Source organism: Molothrus ater, chromosome 10, assembly GCF_012460135.2.
Source record: "Molothrus ater isolate BHLD 08-10-18 breed brown headed cowbird chromosome 10, BPBGC_Mater_1.1, whole genome shotgun sequence".
Taxonomy (NCBI): Eukaryota; Metazoa; Chordata; class Aves; order Passeriformes; family Icteridae; genus Molothrus; species Molothrus ater.
This window is the reverse complement of record NC_050487.2, coordinates 17,932,165-17,940,662: the sequence shown is the minus strand read 5'-3', so window position 1 is coordinate 17,940,662 and position 8,498 is coordinate 17,932,165.

Below are 8,498 nucleotides of genomic sequence, written 5' to 3'. Positions count from 1 at the left end.
TATGTGCCACAACTGCAGCTGTAGCAGGTACAAGTGCTGTACCTGAGCCTCGAAGGATGCTGGGCCAGTGCCTTGGTGCAAACTTGTCCCCCAGTTGCAGTTCAATAGTTAAACTAATTCTCTGCTATCTCTGTGTTTAAAGGTGAAAGGCTTTTATTGTTAAACAAGCTTTCCCTGGAGCCTATGTTTTAGTAAGAATACTCTAAAACTGCTGTATGAAATTATATTAATAGACAACAAAATTACAGCCAATTTCTGGTACTATTTCAATAGCTGTGTATGAAATTTACTGCATAAGGGATGTTGAGTTAAAAGTGGTCAGAGGAGCTACTTTTATCTTGGCTTACATATAGCATTACATTTACACCTGAACACAGGGTGAATTATCATCCAGAGGAGTTGAGAAGGAATCTCTTTTCTCTGGGAATGGCAATTATATTTGATTAGGTACATGGGAGCTTTTTCCTCTCCTGGCCAAGGAGCTGAGGGCAGTGCTTTGAAGACACCCAGCCTCATGATCAAGGTGTAAAGCATAATGACAAATGTGAAGTTCCTGCAGGGTCAGAGTCAGCTACAATAGTTCAGGGGAGAGGGCATCGGACTGGGACTTAAGAGGCTTGACTCGACTGCCCTGTTCTTCCACTGGGCTGCAGGACAAATCACTTCCTTTCTGTGCCACAGTTTCCTTATCTGTGAAATGGTGGTAATGAGCCTTTCTTCTTCATTTCTCTTTGTAATCGCTCCAAGAGCTGCAGGTAAAACATGCTATACAAGCACTTGGTATTACTGTGTTTGATTTGTGGGATTTTTCTGTGTGATATCCTAACGCAGGCAGTTGTTCCAGATTTGCACACACGAGCTCAAGGACTGTGTTGTTTGTCATCCTGCTGTTAACAGCTCTTCCCTGAAATCATTTGGATGTAAAGGTAATACCCTGGGTTTGTTTTTGTTAGGATATCTGCAGCCTGCAATCTTAGTGCAACAGGATTTGTTAGTGAAGCATAGCCCTCAAACAAAAGCACCCAGAGGATGTGCCTTGTCAGATGCTCTCCTTTGCACAAGGAATCCCCAGGTCCTTTTGCCTCTGGTATCTGCTGGTCCCCTGTTGAGAGCCCTCCATGCCTGTGGTCATCAACAGTTTGCCAACATGAGGAGGGGGAGGAAAAAATTCCCCTTGACATGTGTAGTAACCTAAGCCTCATTCCAAATATGTTTGCTCAAGCATTGCTAAGGTTTCCTTTCTTCCCATCCCCATCACTTCTCCCCTCAACCTGCCTTTGTTTCAAGATGGGAGGAGGCTGCTGGAGGGGTGGGGGATTTCTGTGGCAGTGCCTGCTGTGATCGGGGCACTCTTTGTTTGACAACGTGTGCAGAGTCCTGGCAGCCTCTTGCTAATGAAATGCCTTGAGAGGCAGAGTCCTAATTGTGAGGTGATACCCCAGCGAGTGTCAGAGCAGGCAGGGTGTGCATGATGCTCTTTAGTTTGGGTCATTGGAAGTGAGAGATGCAGGAGGATGGTAGATTAGTTCCTGCTGAAACCTGAGACGCTGCCTGTGTTGGTGAATGTCACCCAGAGCTCTGCAAATGCATTCAGACAAAATCACTGAAATCTTGGGTTTCAGGCCTAAGTGACCACAACAGGCACTCGTAGTTCCTGCCTGTGGAATAAACATTTGCTGGGCACATTTCAGCTTAATAATACTTTGTGCAGCAAGCAGTCTCTCACCACCCTCTGTCTTCTCAGTGTTGTGACAATCCAAAGGCGACTCAGAACACAACTATGTCAATAGCTCCTAGAATTGTTTCATTAATAGATTGCTTAACTTCCCTGGACCAGATGTCAGGGTGCCATATTTCCTTGTTGAATGTAATTTTATTTAAAGTGCTGGTTTCCCCTGTGTGTTCTGTGGAGCTGGACAGTAGGGCAATAATGGGAGATGCAGGACATGCAGCCTTTCCACTGTTGTAATATACAGAGAGTGCTTGGTGTTATTGGTGACCTGAAATATAAAAAAAAATTCCCAAGGAGACATTTCCTCTCCTCCACATGTCCAGCTCATCTGCTGAATGCCATTTTGGAGCAGAGCTCTACAACATTGACCAGTGCAGTGGGGTAAAAGATCTCACTCTGATACAATGAGATTTTTTTAGTGGTCAATAGATTCTCAGGATTTCCAACAGAAGACCCTGCTTGCAGATTGAGGTCTGAGCCAATTCTCTTAACTCCTAGCCCAGTATGTCACCTGCAATGGGATCTTGTTCCAGGGTTGGAGCTCCAGGATGCTACTATGCTTTTATGCCAGAGGACTGCTTGGAGCAAGGGGTGTGTTTTGTGAAAATGAAACTGTGACTGAAAACACTCATAACAAAGTGAGGACAATGGACAGTACTATGGCTTCAAGGTTATGAATACTATGAAGAAGTGCTTCTCTTGCATTTTTAAGGCCTTTCTGCAGTATTTAACCCTCAAATCAAATTTCTCCTCCCGTTTCCAAAATTTATAGAGCCAACCATGAAATTAGGGATGTGTCAACTGGAAATAAGGAAGCATTTGACTTTGACACTAAAATTAATTAAACTGTTATTACATTGATCTCTGCAGCATCTGTTCCACTTGTATGCAGAAATGCTGGTGTGCGCTATGGGGCCATTTCATAGTGGTGGAATTGGATGCTGTGATCAGCCATATGCTGATAAAATTATTCTTTTGTCAGCATGTCTGCCTGGAATTGCTTCAGGAGCTGGAAACATTCAAAGCAACAATGCTCAGTGCTGAGTGCTTAAGATTGCTGATGTGAAAGGGACTTTTGGTGTAGTTCCACACTCCACATACACTTCAAACCTCACAGGTTGGCAAGCCTGTTCCTGTGTAAGCAGCTAAAAATGGACTTTTAAAGCACTTCAGTTTTGATACCGAACTTTGTTTACTGCATAACTTATGTTTACATTCAACTCTAGTCCATTCAACTCTAGTCCAGTTAAATCTGGTTCTGTTGCCACTTTAGAGGAGGTTGGGTCAGACCCCAGAGAAGTTGGGGTAGAAGAAAGCTGGTGTAAAAACCCTGCTGACTGTGTCAGGTGGAAGGTATCAGTAATTAGGTTTATTTGTTGGATGGTCCTTTGTGACCTCTGTTTTGTTTGTGTAGCTTATACAGAGATCAATCCCAGACACCAAAATCCACCAGAATATAAAAGGTTTGTGAGGTAAACAGAGCTACAGTCACACTTTCCTCTATGATTTGCATCCAGAATTTGCAATGAGTCTCTATTTCTCAGTGCACAAAGAATATGAGATTTATCAGATGCAGGGAAGGGAACTGGAAAGAAGAAAACTGAAGCAGCCACTGCAGTGGTTTTTAGAGTAATGATAGAGGAACTGACTCAGTCCTGAGGTCATCTGCATATCTGCATTCTCCCAGTGTAGCCAGCATGGCATGTGGAGCCTTGTTGTGATTAAAAAAAAAAAAATTATGTAGGCCAATTCCATCCATGGGTCAAGACACCCTGATGATGAGCAGAGCCTCATCTGATTATCTGGGAACTGTCCATGTCAGTAATTATTCCCTGAATATGCACCTGAAACACAGCTGTTGCTTCCTTTTTTTTTTGTTTTTTGCTTTTTTTTAAGGAAAAGTGGCCATTTAAAAATGGGTATTGTGCTGGAGAATTTTCATAGTTTCTGTTTACAGTTGAAAGCAATTCTCTTCAAGCCTTGAAAAGGATGTAATTATTTGCTTTTATAATTAAAGCCATACAAGCAGTGAGCTATTGTTGTATGGTCCTTGAAAAAATGCTCTTGCTTTTGATGACTGTCATATCTTTAATCAGTTAATTATCATCACTGGTTTAGGATAAAAGTGCCCAAGTAAACACAAATGCCTGCTCTTTAAGGAATTCATCTGAACACTTTTTGCACTGTTGGGGCTGTGCAGAAGCACCAGGCACTGGCTCAGCCTCAGCTCCAAGCCCGGAAAGGTTGGTGCTTTGTAGGGACTCCATCAGATGTCAGCACAAGGCATTTGTCTGTCGCCAGCTGAGTGATTAGCTGACACAGCTCCTCACTCTATGGGTCACTGGCAAAACAGACAGGCTCAAAAATTTAAGACATTTGTTCCAACTCCTCCTGCATGTCTTGCCTTCTTCATTCAGCTATCAGCTCACTTGGCTGGTGCAGGCAAAATAACACATGTTGACAATTAAAACAAGCTGCTCAAAAATAGCCACTCAGCTCATTGTGGGCAGAAATACTGACTTTTTTGGAGGGGAATTTTTGCTTTGGTCTTTTTTGCTGTGTCTGGTAGAAAGGAATGGAGAGGTAGCTCCATCTTGCATTGTGAGGGCTGTGTGTGCCCTCACTTGCACCTGGGTTATCCAATAACTACACTGAGTTCCTGACTCTGGCCTCAATTTTGTGTCCTGATTTCACAATGGTAGGAAAATCCACATTAGCCCACAAAGCTGGTTTTAAGAGACATGTGTAGCTTTTTTGTCTTCAGAAGTGCAGCTTTCCAATGCCACACTGAAATGGGAAATTGATTTTATCAAATTGCATTTCAGGCTTGTCCCTCCCTCCTCTTTTACTCAAGCAGAACCTGTGTGAACTATAACAAAGGGATAATTTGGTGATTTAAAAAAATAGTAATGGTAATGTTGTAGTCCTGTAGATAAGAGGTAAAAATGAGTGTTATGATCGTGACCTGTAACTAGCCATAAAAACTAATGCCCAAAGACAGTAATAGAAAATACCAAAGATCCACAGTGGAGCTGATGGCTTAAGAAAGAGACAGTCCTTTCTTGTTACAGCACAAGGGAAAAGAAGACCATCTGCTTTGCTTAATTAAAGTTGCATTTGGCACTTAGGAGGGTTAAAAGTTGCCTTCCATTTAACATTCAATTTCTTTGAGAATTACCTCCATGATGCTACATGGCATTTCAGGGACACTTTTCTTGTATTGCCTCCCCTCCACTCAGTGCGTGTGATTCTCTCTTGAAATGTTTATGGCTGGTGATGAAAGCTAAGGGTGGACTCAAGGTTATCCTGCTAGCCAAAAAACTTGCCTACATGGAGGAGTGTAAAGAGCAGTTTTCATGAAGTATAAAGGAGGCAAGCATGATTGAAAGTTGGGGGATATATTTAGATAGAACAGGATCGTGTCCTGTGTCTAGTTTCCATGGTGTCAAAGTCTTAGCTAAATCCTCATACCATAAAAATAAAACTAGACAGAAATGCACTGTTTTAATGTGTCAGAGGGGCAGTAGGATTTGAAGATCTTGTCAACAGAAAAAACAGACCAGTATTATTCTTTTGTAGGAATCAGCACACAAAAGCTACTGCTCAGTTGACCACAAATACAAATGTTGAGAGACACAAGTCAAAGAATGTTTTGTGCCGTGTGTGTGTAAAGGATTTTATGTAACATACACTGGGCTTAAAGCACCCTGAGAAAGGCCCTCATTCTCCTAATATTAAGGGTTTAACTTCAGGCTGAGAGGGAGCAAAGTTGTTCAGATCCTTAAAGCAAAATGTTCTGCTGTATTGGTTGTGAGAAAAAGACATGCAGCATCCCATGGAGAAGCAAGGAAAATACATCTACCACTCCTCCATGCAGGCCCTCAGTCAATTTACCGCTCTTTTTTTATAAATCTTAGCAAATATCAGTGGCTCAATTTCAACATACCCCTCTGGTTTTATTCTTCTTTTCCCAGAAGATGTGAATACTATGAAATGCACAAATACTTTATTCCTCCTCTTTTAAACCTGAAGCAGAGGAGAAAATTGATCAGAGGACACATTGCTGCTTACTTGCATGTGTCTGTGAGCAGGGTTGAAAGCAAAGATGGCCTTATTTTGATGAAACCCTTGTGTGCACACTGCAGTATTTCAGCAGTCCTGTCCTCAAGACTACTGAAGTTACACAAGTCTGGGGATGCCAGGGTCTGTGCAGTAACAAGCTGTGGCTTTGCACTCAGGCTAATTACTGCTGAAGTCCAAGGGAGCTGGATTATTTCTTGCCAGAAAGTGCTTGAGCTGCAGCAGAATGAATTCTGTGTGCAAAACCATTTGTGTGGGTTTTACTGTTTTCCATCCTGAACCCTGAAACTGAGGCAGAGCAGAAATTAGGCAATTTGCCAGAGGCTGAAGAGAGGCACAGACTACAAGGGGAGATGGGTGGGGCTGGTGACTCCCAAGACACATTCATCACTTGGCAGATTGTGCTGTCCTACCAGCATGCCTTGCAAGAAAAATTAACTACCTAAATGAGATGATTTTGAAAGGACTTTTTTTAGCATCTCCCTCTGCTGTTTTTTTGGTAGATGAAAATATGGGAAGTTAGCCAAAACTGTGTTCCTGTAATGGCCAAATGCTATTCAAGCACCGTGACTAATGAGAGCAGGATTTGGCCCTTTGTTTGCCCTGTGCTCTTCTCTCTGCTCTATAATATGTGATGGTGGATCAGGTGTTACTCACCACTGTTCAGAAAACAGGAGAGGCATATTCACAAGAGAAGCTCTAAAACTCATTGAATTCACTGCTAATTAGGGAGAGGAGAGAGCCCTGTGCCTAACACTTTTGCTGAATTCTTGCAAGAAAAAGTCCACCTTCAAGTATATTTAAATTTTTACTGCCAAGTTAAACCCTTGCACAAAAAAAAAAAAATCTTACAATAGAAATGCTGACAGGTCCTTAACTATAGTAGCAGTAGCAGTCTCTGCCATAATAAAGATGTTGCATGTTATCAATAATCCTCTTTTTGCCTGAATCCCTGTCTTTCTAAAGAGAAAGGGCTTACTGACTGGGCAAATCTATTTATAAATTTTGTCTTGGCACAAGAGGAGCATATCGACAATGCGGTGGAGATCTGGGGAGGCAGCTGGCCTGACTGCACACAAGCAGCAAGCTGAGTGTCAAAGCAGAGCACTTAAATTTTCTCTCATTCCTCTAAAAGAGGGAGTGGGAGGAATTAGGAAGGAAAAAAAAAAGCTTTCCTTTGAACGAGGCAGGGTCAGAGGAGCTACAAAAGATTGAGTAAACTGTCACCCTTGGCTCACTGAAGAGCTTTGAAGGGCTTTCACAAGCTGCTCACCAGTGGATGGAGTCATCTGAACTGGGAGCCAGGGTGTGCATGCATTGACAGCCCGTGCTGAGGCACGTGTGCCATGGCAGCCCTGGCTGATAAGGACAGCTCTTCCTGCAGCTTGCTTTGCATAAAACTATGGAGCAGTAAAGCTGGAAGGGAAAGAGATAAGATCTCAAGAAGAACAGTTTTTTCCTTCTCTGTGTCATTTTAAAAGGATGTTTTAATTTGGATATTCTATGGTGGGTTTCACATCTGTTCACTCCTATGCAAAGTCTTGCAAAGATGGTGGACATATTTAATCAATAGCACAAACTAGCAAAAAAAAGTTGAAGTCCTGTCCTTTACACTTTTTCACATTAGTAATAGTCTAATAAAACTGGACTTTTTCCCTTCAAACGGTATGAAATAGAGATGGCAATACTCCTTAATGTTCCTGTATACCTGCAGCCATGCAATAGCAAATAATTGTCTTATTTTCCCAGGACTTAGGCCCATTCCTGTGTGATAGAGAATAAAGCCACCTAGATATTTACTGAAGTGGCTGTATTCCTGTGAGAATCAAAGCTTTGTGAGTTTATTCTTTCTCCTTTCTGCAGTTATGAATGGTTTTGAAAATCCCACTCTGAATGTATATGGCTGTCCTCTATTACATGGATGTCAAATTTCCCTCTTCTTATACCCAAAGGCTGAAGTTTACTCAAAGCAAAGAACAGCAAGGATCACACTGCTCTCTCCAAAATAGCTTACAACATGCAACCAATAAGTAGGTCACTTATCTGAATGGGATACTGTATAAGTAGCATGTTTGCCACAAGAGACTTATGAGCCAGTCCCCTATGGTGCACATATAATAGTCTGTCAGTCTGATTCAATTCCCACTGATGTTTCAGCCAGACCTTGGTTTAAATGGGGCTGGATCAAGGGGTGTGCACACGTATGAACTGTGGATGGGCCTTTTTCCACAAGGGCTCACTGAAGTGGCTGGGGATGTCACAAAAGGCCAAAATTGATTGTATAACATTTTTCAGTCTTCACAAACTACTTGAATGATCCAGACATATTCCTGCAGAAAATGCAGGGGAGGAGAATAATGCACATGGTAGTGTTAGCTTGGGGCATCGATGAACTGTTCAAATCTTGCAGATGACCTTACTCTGACCCTTATAGCAACTAAAGAATTTATTTTAGGTTTGTCTTCATTCTCTGCTGGCTTTGGAAGGATTGCTCAAAGTTAGGAGGAAAATGATAGAGACAAAATTCCCAACTAAAGCAAAGGAATTCTGAAAGTCTTGCTGTAGAAGCTGTCATTTGGGGGATTGTCTGCTGGTTGCTTTTGCAAATGAAGCACATTATATCCAACAACAATAGTTTGGGAAAGGAGTTGTGATTCCAGGCTTGAAATTCTCTTCCAGTGCTGTG